The sequence below is a fragment of the Anopheles darlingi genome, chromosome 3, assembly GCF_943734745.1.
Source record: "Anopheles darlingi chromosome 3, idAnoDarlMG_H_01, whole genome shotgun sequence".
NCBI lineage: Eukaryota > Metazoa > Arthropoda > Insecta > Diptera > Culicidae > Anopheles > Anopheles darlingi.
The window spans coordinates 18816467-18828181 of record NC_064875.1 but is presented as its reverse complement, the minus strand read 5'-3'; the positions used below and the strand labels follow the sequence as shown (position 1 = coordinate 18828181).

Genomic DNA, 11715 nt, shown 5'->3' with positions numbered 1-11715 from the left:
GTTTTAGCTTTTTCCCAGCCCGGCGCGAAAGGCAACGGCGTTCGCCTCCTCCCCCAAAGGAGTCGTAGCTGAAATTCCAGGAATTTCGGTCATGAATAAGCGAGGAAATTTTTGGAGCTGAGGAGTGTGTGTGTGTGTGGGGGGGGGGGGGGAATCCAATTACCAGGTGTTTTGTGATATTTTGTTATTTTCCTCCCCCGCTACCACCCAAGTGCGTGCATTCCATAACAAGGGGAAAGAGGAAGTCATTTACGTTCCTAGCGCACCATTGAAACTATTGGTTTTTGATCGTTTCACGCGATGGTGCCTTAGTGTGTGTGTGTTTGTGTGTTTGTTTCATTATTGTTATTGTTGTTTTAGTAGCAATTACTACTGCAAGCAGCATAGAGGAAGCAAGCTGGAAGGGCAGATACTGTACTAAACACTAACACAAACAGTTACGAGGCGCCCACTATGTTGCAGTTGTGGTAGAGCGATAGTTGTGCATTGATTACATGCATATTACATGAACACAGCGAATGGTTAGTTGGGCGTTGGTTTCCAAATAGTAATTAAATCCAACCTCTAACATCGCAACCCTTCCCGTTCAACGGATCCGCCTCCTTGCGCCCTGATGTTTAATTCAATTCAATTGAATTTTTACACTTTTTCCTGTTTGCTTAAATCGATGCAAGGGTGTATTTGAAACAAAAAAACAATTACAAAGCGTTTTGATTTCATTCCAATTAATCAGTTTTGGCAGAAATATTGAAATTTCGGGAATGTTGAATATCAATTTCGCATAAATCGAAGCATAACTCAGATATGTTCGTAACATACAGGGCGCGCCATCTAGATAGGCCCTATTTTACTGTTGAATAACTACTTCATATTAAAACCGATTTTGGAAAATGAACCCGATTTATTTAGGTTACAGTGCCATTTATTGACAATTCACTCAGAATATAATAACGATCAGATGACCGCCTCGAATCGACACACAAACAAATGGCCCGTTTTGGGGCATTTTAATTGAATTTGACAAAATTTGGGGTGTAATAGCAGCAGTTTCCGATCTGATCTAAACAAAAAATGGCATAGACTGACGTTTCAGAAACTGGCTTACTTATCCAAATCGGCCGAAAAATGAAGAAGATATTCAACATTTAAATAGGTCCTGCAGTATGTATCCGGCAACTTTAAATCGGTTGCCCCCTCACCCACCCGTGTACGCGAACAATTATCGGATCGATAAACGGATAAACTTTCGTTATTTCACTTTAACTGGCTTTGAAAAATTCAAAAAGATTTGACATTCAATTAAAATTTGACGAGTCCACGAGTTCAGACTCGAGAAACTCATTAACTCGTGAAAGAAAATCGATTTTAACGGAATGGAGTTTTTGACGGCCTCCTTGCAATGGATACCATGGTTGTATTTTGGTACCATGGTTCCTCCGAATGATACCACGTCATACTCTTGAAGCGCTGCGGGTTAATTTGATCTTCTCTAAAAATAAATCTCACTTCGCCAAAATCGGCAACTTTCTGTCTCCGAGACTTTCCGAGACGCATCTTAATCACACCGCCGAACGCCATGTTTGTTCCGAAATGCTGCACCACTTGCAGCATTGCAGAACAATAGCGAACCCAACCATAGTACTGAACAACATCGCATGGGGACACAACAGAAGGTAACAACAAAATGGCGCTGCTACTCTGGTTTTTTCCCGATCGGACCTGAAAGTGACTCCTTTCTCAACCGACACCGTACGCCGGATCCTACCGCCAGACGTAACATTATATGGCCTCGACGTGAGCAACAGGGGCTGGATCATCCTGCCTGGCGCTGTTGGTGCTGTTGGTGCTAGTGTTAGTGCTGTTGAATGTTGTTGTCCAGTGACAGTTTATGTGCCCAGGTGAAGGTGCGGAGGCTCCCCCGCGTTTTTCCCGCGTTTGCGTTGGTTGGATGTTGACTGCGGCCTTCTCTCCCCACACACCTCTCTCTCTGTAGGCGTTGCTACCATAACGAACCTTTTTAGAGCCACGCCATAATGTGAGGCTTTATGTGGTGCAAAGGAGAACAAAACAAAAACAACGGAACGAAACGAAGGACATGCTGATGCAGCTACGGCAGCTGCAGCGGTGGACGTGTGTGGGTTTGCTAAAATATGTTACCGTTCGCGTTCGAGGACGCCCATGCCGAGGTGGCGGAGGTGGCTGCGTAAAAGTTCACCTTCACCGAACTCCGAACACCCTGGCAACCCTGGCACCTGGGTGGAGGTCGTGTATCCCCTTGCGGTACCTCGGTATCTCAGAAAGTGTCTTAACAAAGTGCATGACATGGATGAGTCCCGCTGACCAAGGCAGCTTTTGAGCTGGTCCGAGGTTCTGGACCGGCCTGGTCTGTTGAGCTGTTCGTTGAGCCGGTCTTGTTTTTAATTGCACATTAAACGGTTTACTTACCGCCGCTTTCGGTGCAATCTTGCAAGCAACCTTGAAAGTTGCCATCGCTGTACGGGCGTGTGCGAGTGTGTGTACTGCTATGGCCGGGTTTTACCTGTCGACGTAGGACGCAGGACCAGCGTGGGTTGGTTGCGCTTTTGGTGCAACCTGCTGGCAGGCAGCTATGGACATCACGGGCACGGGCGTGGATAGTGAGCATGAAGAGCATAAATCATGACCACCACCACCATTCTCCACTTGCCCACGGTGGTTCACTTCTCGGTGCCTTGTTCGCGCGCACACACACACACACACATCGCTTCCGGTAAAGGTGCCCGGGGACATCGAGGACAGGATTCTACGAGGGAATCGAGTCACACGTGGAGAGAGAGTACGTGGGTGCCGGTTTGAAGCTAACGCAACACGACAACAATAGCTCTAGAACGAGGCACCGCACCCGGAAGTAGGTTGACCAACCTGCTGGAAGACCGACTGCGAATCAAGGTATATCCCGTTCGTGAAGCGTGTAACTCTGCGGTGCTCCGTCAAGAATCAAGCTCAAGAATCCTTCCCGGGGAGGCGCCCACGAAGGAAGATAGGAAGCTGGTGGGCATGGGATGAAATGAGTTGGTCAGATTATCCTCATCAGATTCTCGTTTCATCCGGCTTCCTTTTCCAGATTCGCCAACCGGCCAGCCAACCGGTCCGCTTGATCTGTTTCAAATGAGTCGCAACCGGTCACGGTCATCCCTTCCCCTCGGGGTGGTTTCCGGGTATCATCGGAAGAGCACTATCCTTTCCTTCGTATCCTTTTTTTTCTTTACACTTTGACTTCCACAAGGAGTACGGTGCGGTGCATCAGACCGGACCGGGAAGCATCGTTACCGGCGATGCGAAGTGTTGTCCGGGCAGGCCAACATCCTGACCCGCTGGACCCGCTGGACCCATGGTGGTGGTATAATCAGTTTTCCTAATGAAGAATAATGATATCGCGCAGCAGCAAAACGGCGGCAGCGAAACCAAGTCGCGGTTTCGACCGGACCGCGATGGTTGTGCGACCTTTAACGTCCTCCCCCAGGATGTGGAGAGATCGAATAAGGGCGGCCGGGAAAGGCAGAAGTACGTAGTATTTCTTCGCCATCTAAAATATCAAATCTCTCTCGGTATCGCGCGTTCCAGCTGTTGCTCACAAACGAAGCAATCTGCCTGCTTGTTGCGAGGCAGCATGTTATTTAGTTCGCCTACTAGATGATAAAGCTTGGAACAGTTAATATTTGGCCGCTTTTGTTTACTCATTGCAGCGCGCCTAGTGGTCACTTTGCCATTCCGTTGACAGCGTTTTAATCATTGTAGTCTGTTTATTTAGTGGTAAAATTTTTGTCAAAATTGAAGTATGCCTTCAAAAGTTATCGCCGATGAAACGCAAAGGGAGAAAAAAAAATCTGCACACTCACTGTAAAAATTGGATTTGGCTGGAGAAAAAACCTCGAAAGTCTTGAAATTAACTCTCAATTCAACTCTAAATACCGTATGTAAACTTTAGTAGGGGACTTTTACCTTGATTCTAGGAAAATAAAACAGCCGAAAAATGTAACGAATGCCCGATTCTGCAAACAAAATTGAATCAACACTCCTGGAATCTCTCAGCGTGATTCCACCAAGAAAAACTCACGACAGTCGACATAATAGTTCGAGATATATTCTTAAAAGAAATTTTAAAGTCATAAAAGCTAGAAAATAGCCAAATAGGGCCCTAGAGCGCAGCTTGATTGGCCAAATCCGTGCTAGGAAGCTGTATGAACAAGAGTTGACCGAATTCAAACCATGCATTTCGATGGACGATGCAACAAACGTAAAAATGCATTTCGAAAAATAACGGGCAAAAAAATTACTTTACCAATCATAGAGTGAATGGTTTAGGATGCGTTTGGTTTATTTACGGAGGTAAATTTGCCTTTAAGATGATGATTTGGCGTGGGATTTGACATTGTGGCGAAAAATCAAATGTTTTCACCATTAGGGCTACTTTCATTCGAAATTTGTTCGAGAAAAGAGTGTCTACAGAAAAGGATTTTGTTCTTCATTCGTTCGATTTAGGTAGCTGTTCTTGCCGAAGGTATGGCGTTTATTTTTTGTATTCAAATAGATCGATTTCATAGGGAAAACTATCAATACACAAAATTGTCTGAATTTTCGTTCCATCGATTTCTATTGGACAATTATCACAAGGAAACTTAAAAAGTATATCAGAAATGTATAAAAACCAACTGAAATGAAAGTAATGTGCAAAAAGAGGGTAACTGATGTGACTTACTGTAGTGTGCAAAAAAAATTGGGTGATGTCAAAGTAAAAGTTAAAAAAGTCATATAAAAAACTAATGAATAATTTGCATCAATATTTATTATTAAAGGCAATAAGAAAACCTACAAAATGACACCTTTCTTTTCTCTATACGTCAGTTTCAGGCTGAGATATGAACTGTTTTGTGCGGCCAAGTATTAACTGTTCCAAGCTTTATGTGATTCAGGACATTGTTGTAGAAATTCTCTATAACCCCATGGTGTACATTCTCTATATCACCATGGTAACTGTAGGAGTCTTCCAGTATTCGGAAACAAAAGCGAAAAGGTACGGGCGAAAAGAAGAAAAGGAAGCGCGAGAAGCGTGAATTCAACTGATTGTCCCAAAGACCCGAAACCAAACGCTGGAAACGCGCTTTTCCCGGTCGACTGACTCGGTCGACGCCATTTAATTTTAACCTTCCGCAATGTAGTGGCTTTAAACGAACCGTCACACCATTCGGTCACGCCATCGCCTCCAAGCACTGGCTTAGCTCTTTCTCTCTCTCTCTCTCTCTCTCTCTCTCTCTCTCTCTCTCTTCAGTTCTACGGACGTTCTACGTTCTATCGAGCGGAAACAGAATGCACCGCCGTTACTCCCGTGACCCCCCAAGTCCACGACTACTGTCGGTTACGGTCCATGGAGTACAAGGAAGGAAGAAAAATTAACGGACATGCGAAGCCCCCCCGAGGCCGGTACCATCCATCGTTGCACTCGCTTCTACTACCCTCGCACACCCTGGTTAATGGTGTGTCTCTCCATTCGTTTTTCATGTGTTCGTTTTTTGTTTTTTTTTTATCTCCGGTTCGGTTCGATCCTGAACACACATCTCGACTCGACTCGACTGCAACTGCAGCGCACCATTACAGGCTCCACGCGAAGCTAACGAAATCAGCTGCTCCTGCTACGGGCAGGCAGGCAGGCAGGCAGGCAGGCCGGCGGCTCCAAGGATGCTGCCGCACACAGCTGGAAGCATTTGTGCATTCCAATGCACAGCCGGTACAGCCGCTGCAACCGGTGGTGTTGGCCATTGGCGTTTGCCTGCCAATGTACCCAACAGTAGCAGCAGCAGCAGCCAGCAAACCCCATACCGAGCTCATAAATATGCTCAATTTCAAGGTCGACCGCCGGTGCAGCCCGGGTTTTTCGGAAACATCAGCTTTCCATGCGAACGAGCGCCGTGTGTGTGTGTGTGCAAGAGAGAGAGAGTGAGAGGGAGAGAGAGAGACCCTAATGGCGATACTGAGGCTGCATCCTGGGTGCACTAGTAGCAGCAACAGCATCATCAGCAGCAGCAGCGCAGTTTTATGACGTCATAACCGGGGCCGCTTTCTGGTGCTACGTTCGGGCTGTTGGTAAAGTTCATGGCTGCAGTAAATTGCATCGATCTTGCTTCTTGCTGGTACTCCACACTTCTCTCCCTTGCTTGCTCTGTATCTCTCTCTCTCTCTCTCTTTGCCTCTCTCTCTCTGCCTCTCTCTCTCTCTCTCTTTACTCTAAACTCTCAGATGCAGATTCAGTGTTCTGGATGCTGTTGGACCGAAAGGGAAGGAAAACGGAAACCATCTCGACACTATGACTATATGGCAAGCACCAAATGACGTTCTCTACAATCTAACACTCAGTTGCTCTCTCTCTCTCACTCTCTCTTGCTCTTTCTTTTGCTCTTTCTTTTTCTCTGTCACTCTACCTGTCGCTCTGCCACAGCGCCTGATGACGGAAGCAGCAGAGCCTGTGTGTGTGTGTGTGTGTGTGTGCTTATGATTCCATTTCATTTGTTTCCGGAATCCCGGACCAGAGTCATCCGCCGGCACCTTGGAAAGGATGGAAACTATTCCACTTTTAACAGTCGCTAGTAAGTAGGACCGAGGGCGAGCGGTAGCCCGGGGGTGGGGGGGGGCTGTTTTGCAATTTAAATAAATAGAAAAGCCTGGGCACTCAGGGGGACCACCATCAGCAGCAGCATCACCGGCACGGTAGCATGCAACATATACTGGCCTTCCGGTGGCCGAAACCATCAACGGGTTGGAGGACTGGTTGAAAGGATGAAGACAACGGCACGGCATCAATGGCACGTCGTCACCACAAGTGGGGAGCACAAAAAGGGAGAGAGAGAGAGAGCGAGAGAGAGAGAAGTTTCAATTTCGTTAGTTCCGTTCCGACTCCGAATCTGACACCGTCGTCCGTGTCGTGTCGTGGGTTTTACTAGTGGTGGTGCTACTAGAGCCAGGGTGGTTGTTGAGTGTCCTGCCAGCCAGCCAGCCAGCGCTCCTTGAGCTCCTTCTCCTCCTCATCCTCCTCTCCCACCTGCTCTCCCGCTGGTGCTGGTGCTTCTGAGGCGTCAAAGCAATTGAAAACGAGAAGCATTGCGAACCATCAGACACGCCACTAGACAACGCTCGTGACCTTCGACTTTTGGCGTGATTTATTCGGTTACATCCTTCCTTCGGTCCCCAGACCCCGTACCGCTGGCGTTGGCGCTGGTGCTGGCGCTGTTGGTGTGAATCTCATGCCATTTTCGGAGCCGAAGCCGGAGCCCGTTGTTGGCTGTTACACACCTACACACCGCTACCGCTTCTATTCCGTTACCAGCATCCTGATCATTCTCGGCTCGTTATTTTAGCGAGGTGCAAACCTGAGTGACGTTAGTCGTGGTCGTAATTTATAGTCCAAGCTAGATCTGGCCGTGCGCCGTTGTTGGGTAGCCCACAATGGGTGGGCGCGTTAGTGGCGGTGATTCTTTCGTGATGATTTATCGTGGACATGATGGTACGGCGCGAGGTGACGAGAGATTGCACTTATTGCATTGGTTTTTGCTTTTTTTTTTGTTTCGGAGCCCTTCGGGATAACAATTTGCAAAAATGCTCTCTGATGATGCTGTGAGGGCGCAACGAAGGACAATGTAAAACAGTGGCAGTTATTTGGTAGTAATTTGGAGAGATTTAAAAGCAGGTAAAAGCATGGAGCTATTGCTGGAAAACGAAAGAGAGGATATCTCAATTGACTGTAGCGTAGAAATGTGTTAATTTTATTGTTAATTGAGTGCAAGCTACAAATCGTTTTGGTTATGTAACACTGCAAAAGATTTTTTTCGCATAAAGATATATTGTAGTTGGCAATTTAACGAGGAGCTATCCTGTCGATTCGGAACCTTAAATTTATTCTTGTATAAGTTGGTGACTGAGTGCATCAAACAAACGATAATATCATTGCACTGCAATTAATTATATATTTATCTCGCTATTCGCTCGAAATCAACTGTAAACATCGTGATTATCTATCGACCTACTTATTTATGTTATTAAAAGGCCAAAAGGTCGTAAACATTGTTCCTTACAGTTTGATGGCAACTTTATCACAGTTGGCATGGAATTAATCGAGTAAATTTTTATTACCCTTTTTGCATCTTTTTCCTGGAATAACAATACTATAGCTAGTGCATATAAAAAGGAAAAAAAACAGCTGAGCTACTTTTATCCGATCCTATTCAATTAAGTCCGTCCTTTCTGCTAACCGTAATTCCCGTGAATCTTTGTACAAAATAATTAAACATCCATCAACACTTTTGACAGATTGAAGCAGCTTAAAGCTCGCGTACTTTTTACGCCCCCTACTGCTATCATTGGGGCCCACGCTGCGCCGAAGTGAAAGACATGCTATTTTTTTTTGTTGCATTTAACATATCTCAACCGACGTACAGCATTGCGCCTCAAATACGTTCACCACCGGGTAATCCCAATCCGAAAATCCCGCTGCTACCCCGTTGCAGCTCGAGTTTTCTGGGCCACTTTCTTGGTGGGCCGCCTGGTCCACCAACGCCAAGACGCTCCAAAAGGACACTTTTATTTTAAGTACCACTGGGACACTTTCTGCGCTCCATATATGGATGACATTTTCATCGAAGAAACCCGCCGGCTTCGAAAAAAGAAAAGTGGAGGTGGAGAAAAACTCTCTCATAGCACAAACACAACACAACCGTACACACACACAGCGTGCGGTTTTCGCGGAATCGATGGCGGTGGTTGGGCGCAATTTGCGAGATTCCGAAGCCGCGACGCTCCGAAAGCTCATCAAGAACCTGCGCGCACCACGCGTCACCCGAAAACTTCATCATGCACCATGATCACGCACACATCGTCCGTGGCTTTGGTCTGTTCCTCCATTGGCGACGTCGTTCGTTGGATAAAGCAGGCGCTGAGCTGAGCAGAGCAGAGCTGAACGATCGTCAGCGTCCGTCCGGAGCTGACTGAAGTTCTTCGCGTGAAGTGCCTAATAGACGGCGAAATCCCAATCCTCCACACGTCCTGCCCCGTGCCAGAACGAAACGGAACCATTAAGGTGGGCTGGCAGGCTGGCTGGCTGGCTGGCTGGCGCAGGGGTTGTGCGAAGTTGTGCCCGAGAAACTTTACCCTGCCAGCCGGGGGAAAAAGGGCATCCAGCCAGCCAGCCAGCCTGCACGCCAGCTAGCAAGGATAAGCTGGAGAAATATTTTTCCAGCAGGATTAACAAAGACCGACGGCGTCTTTTTTCGTTGGTTGGTTGGGGGGGGGGGGGGGGGGGGGGGTTAGTGAGTGGCGGTACGCGTATCCTCAATTAGCTCAAATTTGTTTACCGTAACCCACACCACTGCTGGCCGTCGGTTCTCTCTTTCTCTCGGTTTTTTTTACTTGCTCTTCCTCTCGTTGTGTTGTGTCGTTTGTTGGTTTTTTCATCGGATTGTCGCTCACGAAAAGTGTGACGTCGGTAAGGTGTCCACCGTGCACCGTACAAGAGGTTGTGCCCTGCCCCGTCCTGCCAGCAAGGTGTCTCTCGTTTGCGTCATCCCGAGTCGCTGGTGATTGCTTTTGGGCGGCATACACCGACGACAGTACGACGACAACAGCAACAGCTCAAACCCTTGGGAGGAACGCGCCGAAGGGATTTCGTTGGTCGTTGTTCTACACTCTACACCCATCCGGTTCCAGTGAGGAGGAACACATTGCCAAGAAGGCGACGATGGAGGACGAATCCGTGCACTCCGTGTCGTCCCGAGAGACTGCTGCTAATGTATCGTGGCGTTTACGGAAAGATTTAGCAAAGCAAAGTGTCTCCCTCCTTATCCTCTTTTCATGCACACTGTTCCACTTTGAGCCAATCGCACCTGTTACACACACACACACACGCACATACCGCACTTGATGACGTTCCCGAGATTTCGTTTTCGGTGAATTACGGATCCAAGATGGCCGAGGTACCGTTAGATCCCAGCCCAGCATTTGCTAACAAACGATAATGATTGGCCAGCTAGCCATTTCCGGGGGGTTTTTTTTGCTATGCTGATATTTTCTCATCACTGGCAACCAATTTCATGGGCCACCCATTTTCCAACCAGCAGTACGCTAAGCATTACTTATTGGCATTGGCGCTGGTTGCGCTTCCAACGAGCAAGCAAGTTATTTTTGCTTTTAATGGAAAGCGAGCGAACCGGCGATCAGCATAAAGAACAACACAACGCGCGCTCGGAACCTGACCTCCAACGAGGCGTGCCAAGTGCAACCCCGGATCTACCTCCCCCCATCCTCTCCGGGGGTCCAGGTGAAAGTGATTTTCTTATTAAAACCCATTCCGGGGGTGAGGGGGATGATTTAAATTTCCCATTAAATTCCGGTGACGTTAACGATGAGCAGCATTCGGGGCTGAACGGGCAGTCGCAGTCGCGTTTCGTGACACCCGCGGGGGGAGGAACATTCTCTGGACTGGAATGAATGGTAAAGTGTGAGTTGAAGTGAGGTGTTTCGTGCGATCCGTTGCTCATTTCGATCCGTTACGATCGGTAACCGGTAGCCGAGGCGAGGGCCGATTTTATGACCAGATCGCCTTCGAACCCCGCGCGCACTCGTCTCGAGAGTGGCGAGATTTACATATAGGTCACGCTCTGTCAGTAGTATCCGGCCTTGAATCACTCAAGTCTCTATACTACCACTCCTCGGTGCAGATGTTCGAGAATATCGAGCATTCTATCGGCGCGGCGCCGTTACTGGGTCCAGACTTTGAGCAACACACGCGCTTCCCTTTTGTGGGAGACTATTTTTTGCCACTTAAGGAGGACGATGATGATGCGGTGCCCACCGACCGACCTGCGACTGCGACTGCGACTGCGGTCAGCGAAAATAGCTATCTGCGTACGCGGTACCTCCTCGCGGTGGACGGACACCGGCGGCGAGTGGAGGAACGTATTTTTGGTATCGTGCCGTGCCGCTTGCCACCGACGGTGCATCTGCCAGGAAACACTCATCTTTGCGCGCCCGTACGTCACGCAAACCCGGCGGCGGATCGTACGGATGGAGAAAATACGCGTTTTCGGTTTCGGGCAACGCGCACCGTGAGCTCGCGGTGCCAGTTCGCGGAGTTGCTCCGGTCGGAACGGTAGTGGGCCGCGATCGCACGGGTTGATAGATCTGGGTTTTTAGAGTGCGTGTAGTTGAAGCTGGAAAGAAAATTATCAAAAGAAAGTAGTTCATTTCCGGATCCTTGGCCTGGCCTTGCTGTTGGTAAGAACTGGAACGAATGCGTGTTTGTAGGGGGGTAGTGTCGTTAGGAGGAGCTAGCATCAAGCTAAAGCGTCAAACCAAATACCAGGAGTGTGGTTTTGGTGAGTGTTGGATTATTATGTAACCGGGCGCGCAGTGAGAATTTACGCAGATCACTACGTCACACATGCGCAAAACCGTTCTGGCGTCCAAATCCAAAGTCATATCCGACATTTCGGATTCGTACGAGTACACGAGCGTACAGAACGCAGATCGTCGTCGTCACTCACACGTCACTAAGAAACCGTCAATGTGGCGCGAGAGGAGCAAACGAGAGGAACTAACTGAGCGCGTTGCGGCGCCATCATCCAAACAAACCATCCCCTTGACGGCGCCCCGCATTCGGCGAACATGAAACAAAATTGCAAACAGGGGTTGCGG

At 48.2% G+C, this 11715-nt stretch overlaps 1 protein-coding gene across 1 annotated transcript in view; it reads left to right on the top strand.

Annotated features, from left to right (window-relative positions):
• Positions 1-11066: 11066 nt before the first annotated feature.
• The window catches only part of LOC125953473 (D-beta-hydroxybutyrate dehydrogenase, mitochondrial), a 35283-nt gene continuing 34634 nt past the window's right edge, over positions 11067-11715 (top strand). The window contains exon 1 of the mRNA XM_049683084.1: positions 11067-11295. The gene's annotated coding sequence lies outside the window, so the exon portion shown is untranslated. The remainder of the gene's footprint in view (positions 11296-11715) is intronic.